Raw genomic sequence first — 27,498 nt, forward strand, 5'->3', positions numbered from 1 at the left:
ACCTTTATTTCAGTGTTCTGCCACTTGCCTGGGAAATTGACTTGCTTTTGTGGCCTACCTGTGATTATTGCTTTAAGGTTTGTTTTGTTATGTTTTTTTTAAATTAACAGATTCCAGACCAACCTGTATCGGCTCATTTTGTGTCAAATTATGTAGGAAAATGCAGGAAATGCATAATACTCAAGTACACTATAATATGCTGTTGAATATGTTTTCTGTTTTGTTTATGTTACATCACATCCAAATCTGACAGTTTTGAGTTCACAGAACTATATTTTCTAAGCATATTCTAATAATGTTATCAGTTTTATCAATTGAAAAACAAGCTGTTAAAAACTATTATATTGGTTACATTTATGGGAAAGGGTTAATTGGCAAGCTCTAATTATTTTCTAGCCATAGTATTAAGTTGTCATCTTAACAGGCAACAGTTAGAGCTCTCTTGGTGTTTATTAGAAAATGCTTCAAAAGACACTTTTTTCATTTTTTTGTGTAATATTTACTCTTCTTCACAACGATGAAAACTTTAAACGTTACATTTGACCTCAATTAGAATAAAGTGACAGCCACTCAAAAGCTGATAGGTGGACTCACCAGAATTGTTCGTACATTCTTCTTTTTATAGTCAGGGAAACAGAAAGTGTGCATTTCCACTGCTGTCTATGTATCTCTATGTGTCGATGACAAAAAAAAAACAAAACAAAAAAAAAAAAAAACAGAAGATCTTTGGAACAATTTGTGTTACTTAATGCCCCCCACCAACCCTCATTTTGCTGCTGAAAATTATGAACAGTGTGCCGCACTCACATTCTTGCGCACAGCCAAGTGAGGAGGCGCCTCTGCTCCCGGCCTGGGCCAATGGCGCACAGAGCTGCCTTATCGTGCTTGCACTGCGCTGTCCAATGGCGCACCTCTCCCGGCTCACATGACGCCTTTCTGTGCGCTCCCTCTCTTCTGAGCACTCAATCCCGGCGAGTGCAGGCATCACTGAAGATCTGACACCGGCGAAACCGGACGTTTGCTGTCCCCCGGTAGAATTAACCAGCTCTAATCTTATGCAAAGTTCCTCGCCGTCAGATGAAGCTGACCCTCCCGTCGATGAGAATGACCCTGCTTCGTCGGAGGAGCCGACTTTTTCCGTCTCCAAACGGCCGGAGAGGCGTAGGGGCGAGACAATAACGCCCAGAAGTTATTGAAATTAACCGTAAGTAGACGATATTCCTCTTTTCTAAATCCCTTATTTATTGCTACTATTCTGCGAATAGGAAGAAGTTATGTTTATCCTCTGTTTGCAGTCAAATCCGGTTTTAATTGTGATTATATATGCCACTTTTTGCACCGTAAGCTTTCTGTTTCTTTTGTTTACATGTAAAGGGAAATGAAACATTTATAAACACTTCATAGGCTTTCATTGCTAAACGGATTTGACTTGATGACTTGATGCTTGAATGAGGTGTAAGTTGGTGTCCTGCTGACGGCATTCTGTCGGTGCGTCTGCGTGAATGCTCTCATTGTGAAACGTGTGGCTGTCTTCGCGCAGCGCCATACCATGAAATATAGATAAAAAGCACACGGTAAACCCGCTGACCCCGGGCAGGCAGCCAGCCTGTGCAGCCGGTCTACTCTGCTCATTGAGGACGATCGGGGAGAGGAGAGGGGAGGAGAGGGGGCAAGGGCAAGAGAGTAAGAAGGGAAAAAAAAAAAAAAAAATAGTACTTGAAGCGCACTAAAACAGGGCTGCACTTTACTTCAACCCGCCAGTAAGGAAAAGGGTGGATCTTCAACAACCTTATGTGTCATTTCCAATGCAGGATATGACCAAAATCCCGTCCCTTAAGTTTAGACTTTTTTTTTTTTTTGTTGTGTAAGAAATGAGTTGCTCTTCTAATTTATGTCAGTTTCCAGTGAATTTGACAGACACTCTATGAGGTCATGTCATTCACTGAACCCTTTTATTGATTGGACATTAGGGGGTGGTGGGGTCAGGTGAGGAGGGAGTGGGTGGGAAGTGGTTGGGGGTATCTGGCGGTGTAAAATTTATGTACATTTGGGAGCCAGAGCGAAAATGTGTGCCCTCGGATTTTCCATAATTTCTGCACAATCAGAAAGAGAGGGAGAGAGCGGGGGACCGGGGCCATTTGATGTTTTGAAAGGCTTCAGATGGCTTTAATTAGGACCTATAAAATCTGTCTGCCCCGTTCTCTGAGGCGGCGCTCTGGAGGAGCAAGAAGGGAGGGGAACTGACTGAAAAAAAAAAAAAAAGAAAAAAGAAAAAAGCCAACTGACACAGAAAGTCACTTCAGCAAAGAATCGTCTAATCAAAATTTTATAACATTGCTTTTTTCTTCTCGTTGCACCCTCCTTTGCCTCCCACCCTCCCTTCCTTCATGCTGGTGGTATGTAGGCAGTCTTCTTATTCCCTCTTTGTCTGGCTGCTGTGTTATCTACACTTGCCCCCCTCTATCCTCCCACCACCCTCAACCTTAACTACCGCCTACAGTCAGCCTAACCCCAGACACCTGAAGGCTAGACATAATGATCAAGAGAAGTTCTAGTCTGTCTGGGGCACTGCCAGTTGCTTTAGGTTTTCTTCTTCTCCTCCTCCTTCTGCTTCTCCTCTCTTTTTTTTTTTTCTTCTTTTTTTGTTCTCCTGCTGGCCTGGTTGGCCCTGCCCATGCCTCTGTTTCTTCCTCATCTCCTAGCCACAACCATGGCACGCTATGTTGTTTGTGAGTTTGTGCATGTTTGTGTCTGTGTGTTTTCGTCACTACTCTTTCTGTAGCTGCTGCTGCTGTGATGTCTATATGGATCATGGATGGAGGGTGGGTGAATCACACAGCTGCCATACACACACTCATCAACATCAAAGACTTCTGTGTGTATGTGTGTGTCTCAGTGTGTGTGTGTGTGTGTGTGAACAACTATGTTGTTCTGGCAAGCGTCTGCACGAATATAGGTATGGCATGGTGCCTGTAGTTTCTCTTTTTGTTCAAATAGCTGAGGTTTATGTGCTGTGCTGCTTGGCTCTTTTTAAAGAGAGTTACATTAATTGTACCATATCAGTTTATGTTACAATTTCAGAATCAGCTTTATTGACCAAGAACCTTGAACACAGAAGGAATTTGTTTCCGGTACAGTGGCTCTCAGTGTGCTTTTCTGTACTCCACACAGGGTGCCTCTGACGCTTGATGTTTTCTGTGTGATAATGTTAAACCTGAGTCTTGCTCTTCAAATACAAAAGGATTAGGGTCAATAAAACAGCATTAGTCAAATTATTAAGAAATGTGAATTTGATCTGGTGAGACTCAAGTATAAAACTAAAATATAATTCCTGCCTTAAGATTGCGTTTTCACTGTATGGGAGGTTTTACGTAAGGCCCTCGGAGTCGCGCTTCGACTGACAGTGGCGTCTTTGAATTTGGGATTAAGGCGAGGTGGCTTCTGAAAGTCGAGCAATAGGAAGCACAAAACGCTAATTAGAGGTGGAAGTTGGTGAAAATGCTTCGATATGTGTATTTCTTTGACGGACAAGTACATCTTCAAGAGTGTTTTCTTTTTGACGAGTACAGGTCTTTGTTGTCTCGATATGTGTTGGTTAGGGATTACATCATTTGGCTACTGCTGGGTTAGCTAGATAATCAGCTAGCTTAATGGAAAATGGCAGGTTGGTGTGGAGCCTTTGTTGGATGTTTTTGCATTGCAGCACAGTGAAAATCAGTAGATTTTCGTTTCATGTTTTTCAATTTCCAGCATGGGCCTAATAATTTTTATGCATATTCTGAGTTGTTTGTTAAGGGATTATCCCATAACAGCTGTGTCTCTCCTTATCCAAACCATGTAATATTATCAGATTAGATGTTTTCGAGAACAAGCGTTGTAAAATTTGAACAGAGATCCTGCCTAAATCCTACAACTTGTTTGTGTGTTTTTTGAAAGCATTGTTTCATGGCATCAAGGAGAGTGGGGATGTGCCTTCCTCTGCCACCATCCTTTGAAGAGGGAAGTAATAAAAACTCAACGGGTGCAACAAGCTGTGTTTCCCTCCTACACTTTGAGCTTTCTACCTGAAGATGAATAGGAGGCCCCTCCATAACGAAAGGGGTAGAAGAAAACATTTCATTGAAGGCTGAGGATGTAGGGGGATGCGCAATAGCTTATACACACTTGGTGTGAAATAGTCAAGTTGTGCCAGTCAGCACCAGTTAGTGCCAGAATAGCAGCCAGTTTGGTGTGACATGAAAATATTAATTATTTTGGGTTCAACAGAAACATAATTTTCTTAAGCATCACTAACCTGGCAACATGTTTGAACATAAATGGTATAAATATATTAAGGTAGGTAAGTAGGTCAAAAGGGTGTTATGTAAGCATTACCAAATTGTTTGTCAAATCCTGCTTAAAGTCAAATGTAGTCTTCATAGCATGATAATAAAACATCCATGATAATGACATTGAACAATCACAAATCCAAAGATTAGAATTTTCGAGATTTATGCGTGAAGGAGGGAAGTCATGGTCAGGAATGTAAATGGTGGAGTCATTCAATTACCATTATGTCCTTCCCTGGGAAAAGTCCCCAGCCATGAAGAGGTTAATTGTTTTTCAATCTCCATCCGAGGGGAGAAAATGGGTGAACGGGAGGGATAATTGAGCTGCTGATAGTTGAGTGGGTTATGGATTACTGTGCCTTTCCAAAGGAGAAAAGGATGTGAGCGGGAGAGGAAGGAGAGAAGGAATGGGAAGGAAGGGGTGTGAAAGGCCCGTGTTGTATGATGCAGCCGCAGGGGTCATCTGGTCTTCTTAGGAAGACGAAGAACTCCAATCCAGTTTAGCCCAAGTGGCGAACCTTGACCTCTCGCATGCTCCTCCCTGCTCCAGGTGCAAGCCCTCACTGCTGGCAGCTCAGACACAGACACACTAAAAGCTCATTTTTCACACACTCTGCAAGCACTGGGGGAAATGCCACATGAAAACGCGGATCCTCTTCACATTCCCACCCCCTCTCCCCACTTCTTTTTCTTCATGCCATTCTATTGTCGGGGTTAAAGATCCAAGCCTTCTTGTTCGGGTGGGGGAGTGCTGTGATAATATCAGGCCTCTCATTTTTTTTTTTTTTTTTTTTTCATCCGCTGAAATATTTTCACGACAAGAAAATGGATGACTGTCTTTAAACGGAGGAAAAAAAGATGATCTCACATGGTGCAATAATCACAGGAGTGTTAATCAGAGGGATGTCATGTATAATTACTACAGTGTTTGATAACACCACAGCGAACCACCTCAGGCCATTAGAGAAAGTTTCCCGATGCTATTAATGGGCGTTAATAAAATTCAAGAAAACCCGGATGGAACAAGCCCTCTGCATGGCCTACTGGTTAAAGCGCTGTAAGGTTAATGAACCAATTTACATACTTTCTACTGCCATCTGGGTGGAGTGACGACCAGATGCTTCCTACTCTGTACTGTTGTGCTGTTCAATACAGAGGAATGTGTTAGGTTCACAGAGTTTGATGAGCATATTTAACACAAAGCCTGTGCTCAAAAACATTTATGAACTGATCAATGAACTAAAAATCAATGCTCCTGGAAGGTGCTTTAGATATAAGTATTGGCAGATTTCTTTTGGAGAAGGCATTTAATTTTAATGTCATTGCAAGTAGATGAATAATTCAGATCTTTTCTTTTGGTTGTTGTTAAATGTGGGAAGTATTTTGTTAATTAATTTCATGGTCACCAGTCTTGGCGGCTGTTCTTAGAAAAAACTGACATTTAAGGTTGGATTATATCCTAGCGGCTTCCGATTGAAAATAAAAGTCAGGAAGTGGGAAGTCTTCTGGGCCTTCAACAATGAGGAAGTTGACAGAGGTGATCCACAAAAATCACCGCAGACGATGCTGGAGATATGGGGGGGAGAAAGAGGATTAGTGTCTGTCCATCGCTGCCATCCTCATCTGGGTGATCACATTACAAATATAGCATTCTTAAAGCGCTCTTTTAGCAGAAGAGCAAAATGAGGTCTGTTGGCGATCAATAAAGCAGCGTGAAAGCAGGGGGATATACTTAAAAAATCAAAGGCTCTGGCTGGCATGGCCGTCATCTCGCGCTGTCTGTTGGAATCAGATAGGCGGGAGTGGGGCCTTGCAGGAAAGGTTGTTCAGCCCCAGGGCAGCTCGACTTGACGGATATCCCTCCTACTGGCACCCACTGCAGGCAGATTTGATCTACTAATAGGCAAAACCAAAACGTTTCTGGATCTATCTGGTCCCTCTCTGATACTGTACATGTGGAAAAAAACAGCTGATGGGTAAAAGGGCGCATAATGTATAATCACTGAAGTCTCTATGGGAAGAACATACACAGCTATTTCTCTAAACCCCATTTTGTCTTCCCTGGATAATGGCTTTTACCTCATGCTTCACTTACATGATATAAAGAAAATAAAGTCCCAGTCACCCCAATTTTGGTTTGAAGGTGTCAGAACTGGTGCAAGTGTTTGTCTCAGATTAGCGCTTTGTGCCATGAGGAGAAGAAAAACAGGGTGGTGGGGGGATCAGGGCACAATGCTGCTGCAATTTCAGTGGAAAGAAATAATTTGCACAATTTTTTGAAAGCAATATTTGTCCGGTCGGATGGTTCTATCAAACCCCAACAGCAAAAGTGGAATGTGATTTAAATGACGGGGTGAACTGCGAAGTCGGCAAGATGTCGGGTTAAAGTCATTTCTCAGCTGAATGCTCTCCAGGTAAATACAGATAATGTGCTCCTGAGTTTTTTTTTTTTTTTTTTTTTTTTTTCTTTCTCTTTCTCAAAGAAGTCTCAATTCTACAGACAGCTCTGAGCTGACACCAGCGCTGCTAGAGCATCTGTTCTGAGAGCTAAGCTTGTACAACATTTATGTGGTGAAGATGAAAAGACATCATGGCTGCACTTCACGCCTGTAAATTTATCCCTGGAATAACTATCGTGAAAAACACCTGAGTTTCTTGCTTGTCACACAGTATCATAAGCAATTTCTTTCCATTCTTTTCTAAAAACAGTCAACTCTGACTTATAAAACTTTATATATGAGAGTTGTAAACTTGCATGTGCTGAGAGCTCAGGTCAGTGGACGGAACATGTAATAAGAGGATGAGTGTTATTTCTCAGGTTGAAACATGCTGCTCTCTTGCATTGCAGATAAAAGATTTGCCTCTACTCTTGTCTGTTGTCTTCAGTTTCAGAACCCCCTACAGTATTTCCTGGTGACTCACTTCTTTCCGAGCCATTTATGCTTGAAATCTTCCTAAGGATGAACCACACATTCTGGGTTTTATCGTCAACAGGGGAACATTGGGCATAATGAAGTTCTGTTTCCCAGCATGAGTTTTCGAGGCTCATGATTACAAATGCTCCTCTCATTGTCTCCCATCATCTCCTGCCTAATTGAAGACAATATAATGAGACAATGGGGTCTCGCTCATCATTCTGCATCAATGCCATGCTCTATGGAACGTGCCAGGCTGCTGAAAGCGGGGTGATGGTGGCAGAAGGGGTGTGTGTGTGTATGGATACTTGAATGCGCTCGGGGTTGTTTAATTTGGACCAAGAAGATGGACAATTAAACTACAGCTCCCGGGGGGGCTGTTCATTTTGGTCAGCTTCCCCACTTCATGGCCGCCCGCCCTTGTAAACACTCGTAGATATGTCTGGGTCATGCATTAGGGGGTGGAGTGGGATTTGTAGGCGGGAAGTGTATTGGACTCGGGTCTGCCTCTGGAGAGGTTGTCTCAGATGATTAGAGCAGCCAAGTGGGTAGAGTCCCTTAGTGCCTGGCCTCCTTCATCTCCCTAATATGCTCTGAATAAGTCCCCCTCCACTGTTCGTTCATTGGGGGGGGGGGGGGTTGGTGGGAGGTGGGGGCATTATGTCTGGCCATGGTTTAGGGGTGTTTGTCATCTGCCCCCTCGAGGCCTACACTGGTTCCTTTGTCTGAGTGTCAAGCATCGGTACAATGTCAAATCACACAAAGTGCTTATGCAATTAGGGCATTGTGGGTTTCATGTATGGATTTCTTTTTCCTTCAGCTTTATTTCAGGGTCAAGAATTAAAACAGGCAATTTACTCCTTACACTGTTAAAGCGGTTTTTTGTTTTTGCAGTTATTTTCCTTACTTATGCATCTTTTGTAGTTCAACAATATTCACAGGATCATAAATGATGATTTAAAAGTGTCTAATTTTTTGCTTTTCCTCTTATCTTTTACATTTCTGTAAATGAGTTTCTCATAGATGTGACATATGAGGATATTCTCAAAATACTGTCAGCCAGGAATACATTTTATCTGAGTAAGCAAAAGATTTTGGTATGAGTCACTAAAAATCACAACAAAATGCCTAATGTGTTGCAAGGACATTCTACAGTCATGCAAGGAAAAATCCATTGCGGGAGACAATGAGATGCTCAGTTCTGTACATGATACATCAATAAACCTGAATGCTTTTCTGTCACAGCTTGCAGCTTGGCTAAAATATGATTGTGTGTGTAAGAAATACATCAGTCTTTTCTAACAGCCTTTTTTATTTGAACAGTGAGACATTCTGATTTAGTTTGTTCCTGTCTCACTTGATCTTAAATTAGAAAAACGAAAAAAAAAAACGCTGACGGACTTCATGGGTAAATTCAGATATTTGTGAGACTTCATAAAAAAAAAAAAAAAAAAAAAAAAAATCAGTAAGACCAGAAACCATTAACAGTATTTAGTTTAAATCAAGACTTAAAACTTGCTTTATATCAATTTATGATGATGAAGAAAGATTCATTCATCTCCATACAATGACTAACAATGATGACACTGAATTCCAGCCAAAAAAAAAAACAAATTGGTATTGCTGTATACTGAGGAGGGAAAACCTCCAAGTGACTGTTAACAGTTCTGCAGGACTTGGGCGCTGTGAGAGAAATGGCTTCTGTGACTTTGCATTCAATTCGCTAGGCCAGTTATAGCACCAGGAAATGACATACATTCCTCCTTCCCAGTAGAAAAATAAACCCCCATCTAGCTTCCTACTATTTTTCCACAATTACGTCTGTTAATTACTTTGGTAGAAACTCTTAAATGGATGCGTCATCTTGATTTTGTTGCCGTTTGGGGCCGTTCTATCAAATCCAACCTCAAAAGACAATGGACCTTTTTAATAGAAATACATTTCTTATGGTGTACTTCTATAAATAGTTATGGGCATAACATTCACTGTGCACATGGTTAAGTGTTTTGAAATGATACTTCTGTTTGTTTAAAGGTTTTGATTTTTGGAAAATAAAAACAGACACACAGACAAAAACATAAATATGACTGACAAAGTCACTCCAGCCCAAGCATGGTTTTGATAATGTTACCAAAAAAATGTTTGGGCTTGGATTAATTTGTGATTTTCGGTCTCTGCTTTTCTCAAGTCAATCTTACTACTAATTCTGACTCACAGAGGTACATCTCAATGACTACTCATGTCACATTCCCTTGTCACAAAATCCAGTTGCTTTAAAAGGTGTGCCTTCATCCTTTACAGATGAGTAAATACACCAGATACATGAATGTTGACAAACTACAAGCTAGATAACTTTAGCCTTCTTTCATATTCATGAGTGGCAGTTTTAGGTGTTCATCTTGCAGCTGTGTTCAGCTCACAAGCTTTTAATTGACAGGAAATATTTCAAACAATGAAAATATAAGAAGTACACTTGATCTCTCTCGCTTCCTTGTGGAAGTTTTTTTTTTTTTTTTAAGCTTCTAAGTATTTTCCACTTCATTTGACTGTGCCTGAAGATATATTAATACCATTTCATGAAGATTTCTGAATAAGCCCTTGAGATTTCAAGGAGTGTAGATAGACACATCAATGGGTGTTTGTGTCTGTGTGTGTGCGTGTGTTGGGAGTGAGGCAGCAAGTAATTACAGCTGTGTGTAATTGAGTTTTTCTGGGTGCAGGGTGAAAGTTTCACTTGACCAACAGAAATGTGTGTTTGCTACTATTTTCTAGATTGGTGTGCTATAATTTAAGAAGAGGGAAAAGAGTTTTTATTTGGCAGATAATAAATACTTCCAAAATACCACTTCCCACAACCCATAGTCATCAAAAGGTGAGAAAATTATGGGATGGAATTAAATTTTTCGTGTACTGAAACAAAAAAGTCAAAACTCTGTTTTTTGTTTTTTTTTTTCCATTTTTCATCTTTTGTATACATGAGATAAGCTTTAGGTGGCTAGGTTTAACACACTGGCAAATATATCGGTCTAGGCAAATCAAGGAGCCTGAGTCTTTTTCTGTTGGTAAAAGACTGTAAATCTGGTGTGGAGGATCTCTGTGTGGGCAGGAGGCCTTGAAGGTTTGCATCATGTCTGCCACGTTCTCCCGAGGGCATTCTAGTCTCCTTACATGGAGAAACACACACACGCAAGCTACCGTTTTTCCTTGCAGCACGGCAGGAGTCTGTCTTCATCTGTCCTATTGATTAATGAAGCAGGCACAGCAGGGTGTCCGAGAGAGGCAGGAGTCTAGATCAAGGCTGTGAGCTGCATCACTGGCAGTCACACCACACGCATGCACGCACGCACTCGCGCATTCACACACATGCTCGCACACTCCTTCACTGTCTCTGTCATGTTCTCTGTGTCTGACACTGCAGACACTAAATACACAGGCAGCCATGACACACAAGTGTACACATTTGCACACTGAGAGGCATGACACACACAGCAGTGCTGACACACAAGTTGTCATAGTTCACAAATACACCACATCAGATACACGTACACACTCACACACACACACACACACACATTTGAAATGAATTATTATGGCTTGACTGTGTGGGCGCCTGTGTTGGAAAGGCGTTTTCGATAAACATAATGTTTGTAGATTAGTTGGGGTTAATGATCTGATTGCGTTGGAGCTGCCACAGCGTCTGTGTGTGTGTGTGCGTGTGCGTGTGCGCACATGTGTTTCTGGCTAAGGCAGAAAAGCACTGCTCTACTGTGCTGTCTCCCTTACTTCCAAATGAGACAGGCCCCAAGCATCATTACCAGAGCAGTATTTATGCTATTAGGGAACTGTGTTCACCATACTAGCAGTGGTACCAGAATGAAATGACTAAAATTATGTCTTGACTAACCTCACTGTTCATGTCCAGTATTTTCTTTGCATAAATGAGAAATTACAATTTATGCACTTGACTATTTTTATAAATCAACTGTTAGAATATCACACAGATTATTTTTAAACCATCTAAATGTAAAAGCCAAGAAGTAAAGCTGTCTTTTATTTAAGTGTTTGTTCTTTCAGAGCAGAAATAAAAATCCAGTCAGTTTTTTTTTTTTCCCTTCCCCATCTTTACTTTGGTGTTTAAAATTAGCTTCCTCGTCCAAACCAGAAATAGTGCCATGCAAACGACTTTCTGCAAGTCCCATTCAACTGGAGTCGGCGGGTTCATTGAGGGTGTAGTCCCTCTAAACCAACTTCTCTCCTTCCCACAAACACATTCTGAGAAGCCCCTCTCATGCAATGCTGAATGCACAGAAAATACACAGGGATGAAAGAGGAAGAATGAATAAAAAAAAAAAAAATGACTGTAAGACCCCTTCATTGCCCACTATTTTTTTTTTTTTTGCAAAGGGACCCCCCCTTCCCCTCCCCCAACATATTTTTCTTCTCTCCCTTCCTCCCTCCACCCGTAGGTCCCTCCCTTCCTCTCCTCCAGCGCTCCTGTTGAGGCATGCCTCTGTCCCCGCCAACCAGCATCGTTCGTGGCAAGGCAAAGGGGCAAGAAGAGATGAGGGGAGAAGGCAAACAAAGGAGCACTGTTGCTGCTGTGCTGGGGTTTTGGGGAGGGTCGACACCAGGCTGTAGGGGTGAGGGTGGAAGGGTGCAGATGGAGAGAGTGTGAGTGAGGAGGTTTATCATTAAGAATAAAGATTAAAATGAATAGGAGGGGAGAAGGGGTGTCTGTTCTCTTCACAGTAATAAAGAGGACAAGCAGTGCCAGTCATTCTTAAGTCAACACACATACACTGTGTAGTGTGAGTGAGTGTGAGAGATAGGAGAGGGATGGGGACGCTTCATTGTTAACTGACCATTGTGTGATATTTGCTTAGCCCTCATGCGATATCTTTGCAGCTGTATGCTACAAATGAAAGCATTAATAGTGTGTATGCTTGTGTTATGGTAATTGTCACAACTGCAAGACATCCCTGCACACACATACATATAAAACTTGTCACCTTACAAAGCCAAACAGTGATGATAAAATCCTTCTTCAAACAACACAATACCCCGTTAACCTGGTCTATGCAAACAAAAGGTGAACAAGAACAGGCCAGGGCAAGCAAGCTGAAAATGACAGCCATGTAACTATGCAGCAATATAATCATCATACTATGAGACTTTTTGCCACTGGTTGCCAGTCAGTGCTCACTGACCCCTTCATGAACCTCATTCCTTGTTACACTGAGAAACTTACTCAGCTCTGCAAATACGACACAGGCTAAAAATAGTTACTCAAAACTTCAGATGGAATACAATGCACAACACAATGCACGTCGTCTGTGTGTGCAAGACAAAAATGTTTTGCACATGCTGTTTTAGGTCATGAACCAAATTGATTTGTAATCTCTGTACCTATGTTCATACATTCTTTCTATGCCATGAGTAAAAAACTGTTTTGGAAGATAGCTGAATTTCATAGGCAGCAGCTGAAGTCCTGCAAGGTCCAACTCTATGAATGAAATATTTTACTTATTTTGCTTGATGTGGGATGCTGGTTGTGATCTCTGGTTGTGATTCCACCCAAACAATTTATTAATGGTTTGTTCCCCTCTTTATCCTCTTCTGTTTCAGGTCATGAAAAGAACTGGCATGGGAAGAAGAAACAAGTGCCAGTAGCATCAGCCTCCACCACCTCCACCCCCAGAAAAGGCGAGTGATGAAAGAGAGGTAAGAGAGCTCGGTTTGCCCCGAGGTTAGACGTTGTCGTGTGTGTGTGTGTGTGTCCTCTGTTGGCCTTCCACCTGGTTGCTTGACTCAATTGTGTGTTCTGGCTGAGGGTTTGGTGTTTGCATGTGTGTCTGTTTTTTTTTTTTTGTGTATGGATGTGGTTTCTTTGTTTTTGTCTGTGTGCATCTGCCAGGTGAAGAATGGAGCACTCTCTGATTCACCTGCTGCTCCTAAAACTTCTATGTTCTCTTTATATCTCCATCTTTTTAACTGTTTTTCCTCACACATTTATTTTTCTGTACTGAAGAGGAACCTAGCAACAATGTTGATTTTTATGCATGTTGATATATTTCTTGTTTTATATGATTACACAAAGAACTAGTTAGTTTGTCATGTATGACAGCTTACAGTGTCCTGAAATTTATTTTTACTTTTAAATATTCATAACTAGATGTTTTGTACATGTAATTCTGAAACTATGAAGAGTCTTATTTACTTTCCTTAAATATCAAATGTCACTATAAAAGCAAATACAGTTTGATTGCTAGAATTTAATTCCTGAACAATGATAAATCTTTGTATGCTGTTCATTCTTTTGTTTTAAATGCTCATCTGTTATCACATGTGTAAGCATTTCCTGTTTTGTGTCACAATATAGAATCCATTTCATATTATAAGGTTTTGACCTTTTCTCTCCAGCATCCATTAGAATGTAAAAAAAAAGCCCAGCAGTTCAGGAATGCAGGGAGGAAAAAATAAAACATTACCTTGGAGAATGGCATAGCCAGAAGGCAAAAACACAGGACTGAAAATGGGAGAAGAGCCACCTTATTGTCTTAACTCTGTTTCAGCAGTTCCCAATGAGCAGTCTGTCAGAGAGTAATCTTCTCACTCTTTCTCTCTGTGAGACAGAGTACAGCAGTAAATCATTTTCTACCATGCAGACGTGGCCAGAATGGCCACCAACATACATAGATAGGGGTATTGTTAAAAAGAGGACATGCAGCGAAAGGAAAAGAAAGTTTTTTTTTTCTCGTTTCTTGTCTTCCTACCTTCTGATGAGACGCTTTGCCACCTCAACGTCAACCCAGAGGTTACAGTAGCAGTGGTGCGATTTTTCTTCAAAGCTTTTTTTTTTTTTTTTTTTAGACCACAGGGTTTCTTCCTTTTAAAGATTCTTATCATTCCTACTTTCCTCGCCTTTACCTTCCATAAATAAACGTGTATGCACATGCAGCTAATTTTTGTCTTTACTTACATCCTTCCATCATTGAAATTTGGAGAGTTCTAGAGTGATAATTTAAAAGAATGGAAAAACATCCCCCAAGAGATTGTCGAGTGCTGAAACTGGTCAGTTTTAATTATCCTATTAGACTTGCTTATATTTCAAATCTCTCCAAATCTCCCCTGTTGGAAAAGACAGAGTTGTTTTAGAAAAGGAAGTGGCTTTTAACTTTGAGGAGATAAAATGCCTTCTCTTTTATCATCATCATTTTGATGCACTATGTACCATGTATCAGGCAATTGGGATTAGTGGAGTCACAAGCTACGCAACTACACACAACCCCAGTGTTTTGAGAACTGGTCAAATGATGCAAGTGTACTCTGGGGAGAAAGAAAGATGGGTAGAGGATGTTGTAAGCAAGTATCCAGACATGCTACTGCTCTTTCTTCTCCACCTTTTTTTCCTCTCAAGTGTGTTTGCCCTCTGCTTCAGTGGAAGAAGGTCTTTGAGGAGCAGCCGAGTCTGTCTAAGCTGGCTTTGAAAGCTGCAGGACTCAAGAAGCGGTATGGTTCTCTTTTGCTGTCCATTTGTGTTCACGGAGGCGGAGTTGCAGGGCTCAAGCCACAATGTGTCACACGGTTTCATATTTCAAAAAACGCATATGGGAAAATGACAGGCAAATGAGTCACTCCGTCAAGTCATATTGATTCACTGTAGGACCGGGGGACAGAGCGAGTAATTGTCAGTTTCACGCTCATGCAAAATAACTAGCAAATGATGGATGATGATTTACAATAGCGAGGGGAAAAAACATACTCTGCTGGGCGAAGGGTGTACAAACATGATGGACAAGTGATAACATTTGTGTGTGTGTGCGAAGAACTCTGTGAAACAAAAGAATGCTCTTCTATCAAAGCCCCTGCCCCCCCCCCTCAGCAAAGCCAGTCATCAACCACCAGAGGATTAAAGATTAGAATGGGAGCTTTTATTGAGTTTGAAGCCACAGCAGTTTTAAAATGGATGGGTAGATGAATGGATGAAAGATTGATGGGCATGAGGGGGCTAAGAGAGAATGAAGGTGGTGGGCAGACATGATTTCATGGAGAGTAGGAGTCAACACGGAAGAGAAAGAGATGTTGGTGGAGAAGATTTCAAAGTGAGCATGAGAGAATTATCTATGAGGGAGAACGAAAAAGGGGAGAGATACTGTAGTACTAGTAAATAGAGAAGTGGGGGTGAGGGCCAATGAGCGATGCCTCTAATGTCTTTATAAGGCTATAAAATACTGCACTTCCTGGCCTCTCTCTAATTGCTGAGAGGGATAGGATCGGGGGGGACTTGAGTACCTGACTACTAAATTAGGCCTCTAAATCCTCACTGCTTGGCCTTGGGGGCTTTCTTTGGGATTGCTGTGCCAGCAACATGGATGCAGAGAGAGCAAAGCAGGTCTACATTTGAATGTTCTTTATTGTTCTTTCGCTTAAGATTAAAGTTGAAAAATGCGAAGATAGACAAAATGAGAGAGGGGAAAGCTGTGTTCTTTAATCATCCCCTTAGAGTTATCTTGCCAGAAAATAATGGTGAATAGAGAATGACAAAGGGGAGCGGAAGAAATTCAAAGACATATCTAAGTGTAAAAATACAACATACTTATTGGCTATTCCTAACAACCACTCAGAAATAGGGCTAAGAACACACACAAGTGAAAAGAGAGGATTCTATTGACTCAGCGGGAAACAACGGTAGAAATGGCTATGCTTCCCCATGGAGCTGTATGCTGAACTCTTCGAAATGTGAAAAGTAACGCTAGCCATCATTGGAAACGAAAACATTTTCATTTCATAAACTGCTTGTGTAAGAGACCTTGCCCCAACCTCTACCCCTCACACAAGCAAAGTAACTAACAAAGCTTTCAGAGGAATGTTTTTTTTTTTCAGAAAGGGGGAAATGCACAAATTTACTCTAAACCATTCCCTAATATACCTGTAAATGTGGTTTCATTTATGAGCCACTGACATGGATATTTGTTACAAAATGACACGACATCAGTTTAAAGTGTTTTGTGAAATTTTTTGGAACATTAATCATAAAATATAGCAGCCAGCAAAGGAACTTGCCAGAATTAAAGCCTTTAGGCTAACTTCATCCAGATATGTTATACTTAGAATAACCACTCAGTATCAGAATGGAAACTAAATTGCCTATAACTAATAATACATTTTTAAATTTAGTAATTTCTGCATTCTTGTTATGTTATTATTATTATTAAACAGAGTATTTTAATCTTTGCTATAACAGTGTTCCATGCCATGCAAACTGTTGTTTTCCATCCACTTACTATATGATGTATATTTGAAATGAATGGTAATTTCAGGCATTGCAGTTTTGTTTTCCAAAATGTAAATTGCAGTCTTAATTTTTATCTTTTGTCAGTGACTTATATTGAGTGAGCTTTGCACATAACTTTTGCTCATTTCTGTGACAGGGGTACGGGGGTGTATTGTGTCTCAACTTGCAATGCTACAGGAGCTGTATAACAGTTGCTGTTTTTGTGCTGGGTTTTATCAGTGGGAGAGAATGAAAAGGCGTCAAAGGCAGACCCCTAAGCTTTCCATAATGCGTCCCGAGAGGAGACAAAGGCCTGCATTCACTGCTGGGTGTCGATAAGACCTATCATTAGTCTGCCATTGGAGGTATTACCAACGCACACAAACACACTTATGCATGCACACACACACACACACTTACATATAGCGTGCAGTAGGGTACTTATTCCCGTGCCCATTCTGTTTTTCCACATACACACACATAAATATTCGTATGCGTGCCAGTGGATTGAAAGAGGCAACCAGGCTTGACTTAAATGGAATAAAGGCAGAGTAGTGGACCCCTTGCTGCTTTCCCATCACAGCAGAATTCACTCAGCCTCACATGACTGATGCATCCACTCTCACCTGTACATCGTCCGTGTAGTGTGGCTTCAACCTAAAGTAGTTGATGCACAAAACCTTATTGGCCAGTTCTGGTTAAAGATGTTAGGTTAAGATTTAAAAGCCAGTGCAAAAACCCATTGTATTTTTAAACATTATTGTTATATCCTTGTTAGATAACTGGCAGTTTATTTCCAGAAATGTACATTATATAAGTGCAACTATATATAAGTGCAACTATCAGCTACTTCTCTTAATCTTATACTGTATTTTGTGTTTTCTTCCACAAAAATGATATTGCTACTTGTTATATCTGACCTGGGAGAATGACATATTTATAGTGTTTGGTACCGAAAAACATACTAGTAGACATGTGATTAAAGGCTTTTAAAAAGTGGTGGAGCTTGCCAGCCATCTTGATGATAGAACTCCTTATTTACAGTAATAATACCAGTGTCTTAGAATTAATGTTCTATTGACTTATTGATGATAAAATGCTACACAAAGTACATTTACTTAACAAGACAGGAGTAAAATTAGGTGCAAGACGAATGTGTGCCTGTGTGTAGACTCAAGGGAGGACGATAGCATTGCTGTCTAGGTCTTAAGTAGATGATGGACCATAGGTCCTATTCCAATTCCCTCTCATTAGCTCAGCCTCCCTCTAGCCCCCCTTGAGAATATATGAGGTTACTTACCTTCCCTTGCTCTGAGTTCCCGGGCAAACGGCAAGTGTTGGCTCAGGGTCATTAGCTTCGCTGCTTGGAACAAATGGCATTCGATAGCATCTCAGCTAATACGCAACAGAAGCAGATTAACCCTTTGATCCTTGGAGGATAGCATACTGAGAAAATTAGAAAGGAAGAAGTATGCTAGGTTGATGACGTTTTTTTTTTTTTTTTACTTAAATTAACTCCTTTGGGCTTGAGTCCCTTTGTTTTTTGTTTTTTTTTTTTTTGTTTGTTTTTGTTTTGTTTTTTTTCAGCAGATTTTAAGAGTCCTTCTTTTCTGGACCTTGGAATCTCATTGCATTTCAGCTAAACATCACAGTTGTTTGCCTGAAAACAAAAACCGCAAAGAGGGAAGCGGGCAGAGGATCAAAGCCTGCAGAGGATTTGTCTGGCAGATAGTCGCTGGGGTCCTGCCTGTGTAGACACACTGTCTATCTCTGTCTCTCTGTCAGTGTCTATGTCTTCATGTCTCTCTATGTGCACACCGCTAAGTTGCCCCTTCACATTGCCAGCTTGAAAATTATAGATCATGAAAAAGAACAGTGCAGTCACAACAACCTCCTCCCTGGAGCAGATGCCTCCTTATTACAGCAGTGTGTCTGTGTGTGTATGCACATGCTGTCTTGTCTTTACCACCCTTTCATCTAAGTGCCTGGCTTTGTGCAAGTTCTAATACTGGTATTTCATTCTACCTCTTTGATATGTAAAAAATTTACCCACTTAATTTTAACATCCTGTAAATTTTTGTCAAAAGAACTTTAAAATCTGGGATCATACTATGGAAGTACTATGGAATAAAAAGAGATAATCCAATAACAAACAATGTAAAATCAAATTGTCTTTTTAACCTCAGTGAAATAACTCGATGCAGTGCTGAATATGCTTTATTTCCATTTAAGGTTAATGTGTTCTCCAAAAAGTTCTTTCCATAAGGCCTTGGTGAGGTTTGTGGCCGGTTGGTGGTGGTGATGGTGGTGGGGGGGCCTCAGATGTCTGCTTTGAGCAGAAAGACACGCCCAGAGGATGGATGTAATTAAGACTAGTGACTTTTTTTTTTTTTTTTTTTGTGAGTAAGGACAGTGTATGACTAACTACTCTGGGTGGTCTAGCTCTACATGTCTGTACTAGTTTTATTACAAACAGACGTATCCTGACAAAACACAAATATAGACGTATATACTATGTTCAAAGATAAACAGTATAAAAATGAAAACAGCCACGTCACTCGTTTCCTCAACTGGTACCGCTGTTGGTTGGAAACAAGGCCACAACATACTAAACTGTGGGATTTTCAGTTAAAGAGGAGATATCTTCGTCTGTCAAGCCTCTTGACGTTGTTTGTGTTGTTCACTGCCCATTGAGCCCCACAGGAGTAGTGCGTTTGCCTTACATTGTGAAGATGGTGTTTATTAATAACCTTTAGCTGCTTTTATTTACTTGACCCCAGAAGCCTCTCCGAAGCATTTGGTAGAGAGAAAATGTCATCTGGGTCATTAGAAATATGTTTTTAACATCTTGTGACTTCTAGCACACTGCTTTGTCATTTACCTGATACAGTACATTCTCTTAAAAACACAGTGTGTGTTACTTGTTAGGAGTCAATATAACATTTATCTAATTTTTTCTGGACAGTCTGTTTTTTTAACACAATTGGAAACAAATGTAAATTATACAAGGCTTCCTTTACTTCATGGAAAGGGAACAAAGACTGCAAGGCCTGTCAGTCCCACAACAAGAGCTTTTCAAGCAGTCTGTACTGATTAATAGCATCTTCTCGTTAACACATAAACAGCCTCTGTACCATCAAAACGTCTGTTAATTTGCAGCTTCTTTTTTTTTCCCCTTTTGGGTGAATTGGCTCATTTAGCTGAGAGAGAGTACACAGATCTTTATTGTTGCGTTTTGTTTTGAGGGGGCCTAAACACGTGGGTGGTCCCAGGATTTTTTTTTTTTTTTTTTATGCACTAAGCAGCACATGGATCTGTTAATGAGAGTATAAATTGGTGACTCCGTGCCGGGACCTTAATGTCCTCCTGGGTCTCGGCAAGTCTGCTTACTGGAGCAGAGAGGGAGATGAGAGTGGGAGAGAGAGGAAAAAAAAACAATGTGAGAAATAGAGAGGTTGGATAGAAATGATGCAGGGGGTGGTTAACAAAAACATAGTGGTTGTATGAAGGAACATACCATAGAAAAGAACAGCATTGAATGATACATTAGCTCAGCAAGCCAGAAATAGTAAATTGCATGTATGTTCTGGCAGAAGTAGGCAATTTAACAGAAGGTAACTTTAGAAAGAAAAATGAGAGGGGTCGTTCTTAAGTGGCATAAAAGGTTTAACTTCTCATTCGGCTGTGGTGAGGAGCTTTTCTGTGTTGCCCTGTTCTACTGTATTTAACATCAAAGTGAAGTAAGAACAATTGAGGCAATGTTTCATCCTGCCAAGGTCAATCATTGTTCTTTCTCTGTGAATGTAGATCCGACTGAAAGGAATTCAGAGGAACCATATTTCACTGGCAAGTCTATTTTTGCAAGCCACCTTGCAGCAACCTTTTGGACTTCCTTTTGTGTGTGTGTGTTTTCATTTGCAAGGTTTTTTAGATTGTACATATAATTTCTTGGAATTTTCAGGTCAATTTATCACAACTGTGCATGGGTTTCAATAGAGCTGTGTCTAGACTGCTTTAAATAATATATGGAACTTACAGCATGCAATATAATAATAAAAAAATAACACTAAAGATTGATATGAGCGTAAAAGATTACTGCTGCATGTAATAAAATGGTTCCAGTCAGCCACAGTTTCTGCACACAAATTTGTAGTTTAGGATTTGGGGGCGTTATCCTGGATCAGACTAACTAAAATTCCACTCCTGATGTTTACACAAATTAAAACATAAATGGTTAAGGCATACTTGGTATAGATTTTTTTTTTCGATGCCTTAGTTAGAAGCACTTATACTTGCCACGTCCAACAATGACCACTCACTGGAGTTTTTGCCAGTGACCAAATGGTTCTTGAACCAAAGATGAAATATGCATAAAGCACTCTGAGGGACTTCTTAAAACTAGAAACAGCATGGTGCTCAAAGAATGAATGAATACAGCTAAAGTAGCTTAAAAAAACATTTATAAATATGTCTTCCACAGGACCTTTAGTGTGTTTATCGCCCACAAATAAAGCCTGAGCTTTAGGAGTACACAGTGAGACTTATTATTAGTCACAATAGTAAACCAAATAACACTTGAATCAGAAGTTCAAGGAATACAGACAATACTGATGACTGACTAATGGAAAAACTCTGATGTGATTTAATACTACTACTAAAATTAAAAATGTTCTCACCTTGATCGTTAGATGATGTTACTTAGTGGCTACACATCCCAACTGAAATAGGCAGCTGACAAATTAATCATGAAATTAACATGATCAGGAAATAATCAGTAATGGGGAGAAAAAAAAACTGAATTGCAGTTGTGGCTTACTTCTCTTTTTCTTCACTGCTTGTGTGTAGAACACTAAAAGGGAACATCAAGAGCAGTGAGAACTGATTTCATATAAATGAATGGGTTGTCTTTAAATTCATGATTTTATTACCTCCATACATTTATGTTTACCAAATTGAAAGTAACATAATCACATATTTGCCAGTTTGCTAATTATAGCTCTACTGGGTATATATATTTTTTCAAACACAGTAAATTATGTATAGCTATATGAGTACTAGGAAGGCTACTTTAGTTGCACCTGCTGTATCTCCAGGTTGTATCTTTTTTTTTTTTTTTTCCTCCCTTCCCATCTGGTATAGATATTACACTCAGAAATTCTTTTTGATAATTCATTCTGTCTCAGTACACACCACTCCCAGCCTCATCATGCTGTGAGCATATCAGAAACCCAGGTTTATATAATGCATTACAGTCAGTGGCGTTATTATCCTGAAATTCTTTATTGTGTTTAGGGCACCACATAAAAGCACATCAGTGACATTTCAACTTTATTAGAAGAGACATAACAGCCATCATGACTCACTAGCACTAGCATGGTTTGTCAAGATTTGATTTTACAGACTGCGAAGTGGCTTCAAAGGCTGATTCCATATGTTTGTGTTAGCGGGCTCTTGTTCTTGAGGCATCACAGTATTTTTTTTTTCCTTCTGCCTAGCTTATGTCCACCATTATTATTTTTTTTTTTTTAGATGAATTGTGTGTAAATGTACCCACACATACAGCAGCTCCTTGTCAGTGTTTCTCAAGACCACCCAGAGTGTTTATAGAAATCGGGCTGTGAGTGGGTTTAGTGTACAACCAAATGTGTACATATAAAATCATGTGAGTTATTTAGAGGGGGTGAAGTGCAGACTAATACTGTAGCACATATCAGTCAGCAGTGTTGAACAATTTAAGCGAATAATTTAATACTGTAAACATATATTTACAAATGGAAATTTCATAAACCATTTTGTGTGAAATGAGCTCATTGAATTTAGTGCTATAAAGCACTCTGTTCCTTACAAGGATTTGTTGTGTGTATGTGAGTATGTATTCATGTGATTCATTCATTCAAGCTGCACATCACAGCGTATATGTGTGACACTTTAATAACATGGTTTACCAAACAACACCTGAATTTATTCCATGCTTGCTTCTCCTCTGTTTGTTTTCTGCTCAGGTCCAGACATGAATGACGAACACACACATGCACACACACATGAACGGCATCTACAGTCTGTCTGCGGACTACCCGCTCCACACACACATACACACACATGCCTGTTATGGTAAGGATCAGAGACCACCAAGTTAGGAGTCAGAAGAGTAATAATGGTGTGAATTTGAGATACCAAACTTTATTTTCCACTCATTTCTTCTTAACAGCACTGTAAATAAAATTCTCTAAATTCAGTAATTAAAAAATGTACTTGTATTTCCTTGGTTTTACTCAGTAGGCTACAAAAAAAGAATTTATTTTTAATCAGATTTGACTTATTTTTGGACCTAATCTTAAATTATGCAGTGTCATTTTACATAAGGAGTAATTATATGTGTCTGCTGCCATGAATGATATTTGTAGTGTATCCATGTGTGTGTGCATGCAGTCAAAACCGGTCTCCAAACATTATGTCTCCCCCCCCAATCCAACCCCCATTAACCCACCCTGTGCCCCTCCCGGGCTTCTCAGCATCCTGCTTCACCCTCCCTTCAAAAAAACATGCATGCTGAAATTATAGTGTGTGAGGCAGCATTGTGGGAAACTCTTCCCTCTCTCTCGCTCAATGAATTTGCCCTTCTTGGCCCTCCTCATCATTTTCTCATTATGAATCTGTTTTTGATGGGTTTGGGCTTATTTTGACGTTTATTAAATTGCCAAACTGCTGCCTATGTTCATTTGCATCAGCAGTTGAAGTAACTAAAGTTCAGAATGAGGTTAACAAGGTATTAATGCCATTCTAAATAGTATTAGCCTTTTTGTATTGAGTAGTTTTTTTCTTCGCTTACCTTGCAAATGATGATGTAAGATAAGGTTTTGCTTTTTATGATCAGCGAATATATGTTTGTGTGTTTTGAACACAACAGCACTTAAGCAAAACTTGAAAATGAATTAATTAGCTACAAAGAAACAATTATAATCGATCTGAGTTATATGTCCAGGTTATGACAGTCAGTGAGGTGTGCAAAAATCTAACTGTGCTTCTCTAAAGGAGTGAAAATTAGTTAAGACTTTGGTCTGTGTTTAAAGGCGGTCTAATGGCCAACATTTCACATAGCTATAGAGAAAAATGCTTATGAGTTTGAGTTTGGCTATGATCACATATGAATAACACTATTTTCTGCTAAATGCTAAATGGAGGTCTTTTCCAGGGAAATTATTTCCCAAGGTGACAGCAGTTTGTTTGCAATAAATAGAAACTGGGTAGTTATCATGAGCCATGATTGCCAGAAAAGAGTGCCACCTACAAAGGCTTAAACAGGAAAAAAAAAAAAATTATGATGAATTGGTAATGCATGAAAATGACAGCAGGATAAGGGAAAAAGTAAATAAATATATGAATTAAAAAGAAGAAATTCTAGGACTGCTGCTTGTAGGAAATCCACTGAAATCAGAAAGCAGGTCGTCCTCTTGGTTTATAGTGTCAGGTTAACTGGCGGCACCACGCTCACGGCGACAACGCTACTAACCAGCTTTAATGACACACTCCATTGGGTTTTGCCTGTGCAGGGACAGTTTGGCGAACAGCCGGCTGAAATGTGGCGTGTGTGTGCGTGACAAATATTAAAGCACTTGAGAATCAGAGACGAAAGGACTCGCACTACTAATGGATGTGTTTATTGATGTTCCCATTTTACTGCACACTGTAAATGATCGGGCAATGATTGTGTTGAAAACGGAAGGAGGTGGAGGAGGAGTGGAGAGTGGTTTGGGCAGGCGATGATAATGACAAGGAAGGTTATTATTTGGCGCCCTGCAGAGTCTCTCTTGTGTGTGTGTGTGTGTGTGTGTGTGTGTCTATGTTCTTAGAGAGGCACTCTTCCACCATCTCTCTTGACTACTGCCGCTCTCCCAGCCTTTTGGTTATTATTCACTTCTCGCTTTTTCTCACCCAGTCTGCTCCTCTCTCATGACATTACTCACTGCTGCTAGCTTGCATCCAATTGTGGCCATCTCTCTTCCACATCCATCTCTTTTTCTCTTCTCTCAGTGGCCTTCCTGTGTTTTTAAATGAACAGTGTCTCTTTTGTGACGATAGGTGACATAACAGAAGTAGAAGTCTGGCAGAATAATGCAACAGAAATGGCAAAATATTTTCTTGTGATAAAATTTTGAGAATAGCATGTTGTCCTTGAAATATTGATTTACTCACCAATACATATTTTTTTTCCCACCTGTGTGTGTGTGTGTGTGTGTGTGTGTGTGTGTGCACATGTGTGTCGTGTCAGTTGCAATCAGAGTGTGTGTGATGAATATGAATACAGTCAGCTTGCCGACAGGTTTGGCAGGAGACCACCTCCAGCTGGACTCAGACCCCTACTCAAGTGTGTCTGTGTGTTTTTGTGTGTGTGGTCATGCACGTCAGCCTGTATCTGTCAGCACTGTGACAACCTGAAGATGAAATAATAAAAAAAAATACACAACATAATACAGCCAATGGTACATAATGCATCCAAAACCTCTCAAACCAGAGCAAACAATCCAGTTTCAGCATTGGGGGAATTGAACACCTTCGTCTAACGTATTCAAATGTATATAAAACCTGTACAGGGTGAAATATTTTCAAATTGGTTGGACATACTAGTCTGAAACAGGTATCACTGTGTATTACTTCTGATAATTTCTTTATAATATTAGGTTGTATGTCCAAGTTTCAGTACATGTAACATCCTGCCTTTCCTGCTTTGCCACAATTATTGTAATCAACGCCATTCTTCCTAATCCAGCTTGTCAGTCCTTGTGTGTGTGTGTATGTTCTTTCTTGTTGACAGCATATTGTTTGCAAGATTAATAGTGTAAATACCTTGTCAACATAGTAGAAGTCCATCTCTCAGTTTCTGTGTGTATGTGTCTATAATTGCAGGGCACCAGATAAACAGGGAGATGCCATTCCAGCAGTGAGGAGATGGAAGAACTCAACATACACACTTAGACAAACACACACAGGAACTCACAAAGCCGGAGGCGCATGAGCAGGTGAGCATTAAGCCAGGCAGCTAAACAGATCACGTCGCGGTATGATATCTGCAGACAGGCAGACAGAGGAGGCTGGTCTATACCTGCAGGCAGAGAGCAAAAACTCACAGCACCCTCGCCAGGAATTTCCTCCCCCTCCTGCGACATAAAGACAGTGAGTCAAGGTGAGAGACACAGACATAAACTGGGGTTTCCACAGAAACACACTAATTTTTAAAGCCTGAACACAGTCTGACAAGGAATGTTTTGATCTGAATACCTTTAATGTCACAAAATAGTTTAATATCGACATAAAGCAGATTTTTAAATAGTGATCAGTAGTTGAGACTCATTTGCCAACAAAGTAATATACTGCATCTCTTCACTTTGTGACATATTGCATCGTGTCTACCCCCAGAATGCATGTGGTTTCTCCCATATAAAGAGTGTTGAAACAGAGTTAAAAAGAGGAGTAAAACTATCTGAGGCTAAATTATGGTAGCATTACCTTGTTTGTAGGGACTTTTATAGCTACATCTATGTAGAGTTTTGTCTTAATGTTTGTGTTGTTTTTTTTTTTTTCATTTCATTCTTTTATTTTTCAGTTTTGATTTATAGGCCGTTTGATGGTAAACACTTTTTTACAAGTTTCTTAAGCAGAAGTCGGCTCTTGCATTACTAAAATTTGGTCCACTATAAATTACTACTATATGTACAAACTGTTGCACAAAAACCATCCTAAAATACTCCGTCATTTAGCTCAACATTCACCCTTAATCTTAGATGATGAAGGGCCATCCTCAGACATTCACACGCTACTGTGATATCGAGTACAGATGGTTCTTTTGTTGTGTTGGAGTAATTTGATCACATCCTGTATGATTTGTCTTTCTGGAATTACTGGGGTGTTGTGACAGGGTCTTCTGTACTAATTGTGAAACTTTGACAATATCTGTTACACGAACTTGTTCTGCTAGTTTGCTATTGTTAGTCAGAGCAGCTTTGACATTTTTTTTTTTTTTCCTTTCATTCTGCTCAGCATATGTGGCCTTTATCTTTGGCATCCTGTATCACATTCATAGTTATTCTACAGTGAGAGCAGTTAACTGCAGTCATGCCCCCTTAATACTGGCCTCTGAGCAGCTTCACTGTACCAATTGTTTATTATTTTGTTGTTCAAGAGAACCTCAAATGTAGTTAATAAATAAGGGAAAGATATCAGTTCAATTGTGCACCAATTTTACCAGCTGGTTCAGAAATTCACCGCCCCTTAAAGACGCAAATGTGCTTCTGTTTTCGGTCCCCAAATTTTAGTTGTTTCACTCTTCAGATCAGCGATGTTCTGTAATCAGTATTATTCCCAAGCTGAGATTTTGTTCTTTTCTTTTTCAAAGCTCTTCATATTGAACCAGAAACACCTCCTGAAGTTTTTACAAGTCACAAGTCTCCCCACCACATCCAGTTATCTAAAAATGATTCAGTGGTTAAATGTCAGAGCTGTCCGTGCCATTAAGGCCAGCATGTTTGAAAGGAGGACACCGTTGCTTGCCCTCTACCTCCTCCTCCCTCTGTCGCTTCTTATTCCTCTCACTCTCGCCGATCTTCTTCCTCTCTCATCATCTGCCCCCGCCCCACTGCCATTCTCCACCTAGCCCAGGCTGGTTTGAGGGCTGATGTGCAGACCTTGTCATTCAGATTAGGGCCACATTGTCAGCTCTCTCTTCTCTCTCTAGTTTCCCATGTCCCGGATCTTTCTTCCAACTGTCACCCTCATCCTGCGGCCAGAGAAGACCTTATAAAGCAGCATTCTTTCTCATCCACTTCTGTCAATTCCAACACTGTCAATCAAATCACTGTTTTGGAGAGTGGAGAGAAGCCGAGTTAGCTGTGTCCCTTGCAGCAAGGACTGTGCTTTTTCGTCGAAACTTGGGTGACATGTCAGCAGCTACCAAGCTGTTTTTTTTTATTGAGGCACTTTGAGTTAT

At 40.2% G+C, this 27,498-nt stretch overlaps 1 long non-coding RNA gene across 1 annotated transcript; it reads left to right on the forward strand.

Annotated features, from left to right (window-relative positions):
• The first annotated feature begins 619 nt into the window (after positions 1–619).
• On the forward strand, positions 620–27,498 carry LOC113139637 (uncharacterized). The gene is made up of 4 exons (XR_003296560.1): positions 620–1,204; positions 12,869–12,964; positions 25,422–25,698; positions 26,908–27,498. It is a non-coding gene; the product is annotated as an uncharacterized LOC113139637 (long non-coding RNA).

This window comes from Mastacembelus armatus, chromosome 4 (assembly GCF_900324485.2).
Source record: "Mastacembelus armatus chromosome 4, fMasArm1.2, whole genome shotgun sequence".
In the NCBI taxonomy this organism is placed as follows: Eukaryota; Metazoa; Chordata; class Actinopteri; order Synbranchiformes; family Mastacembelidae; genus Mastacembelus; species Mastacembelus armatus.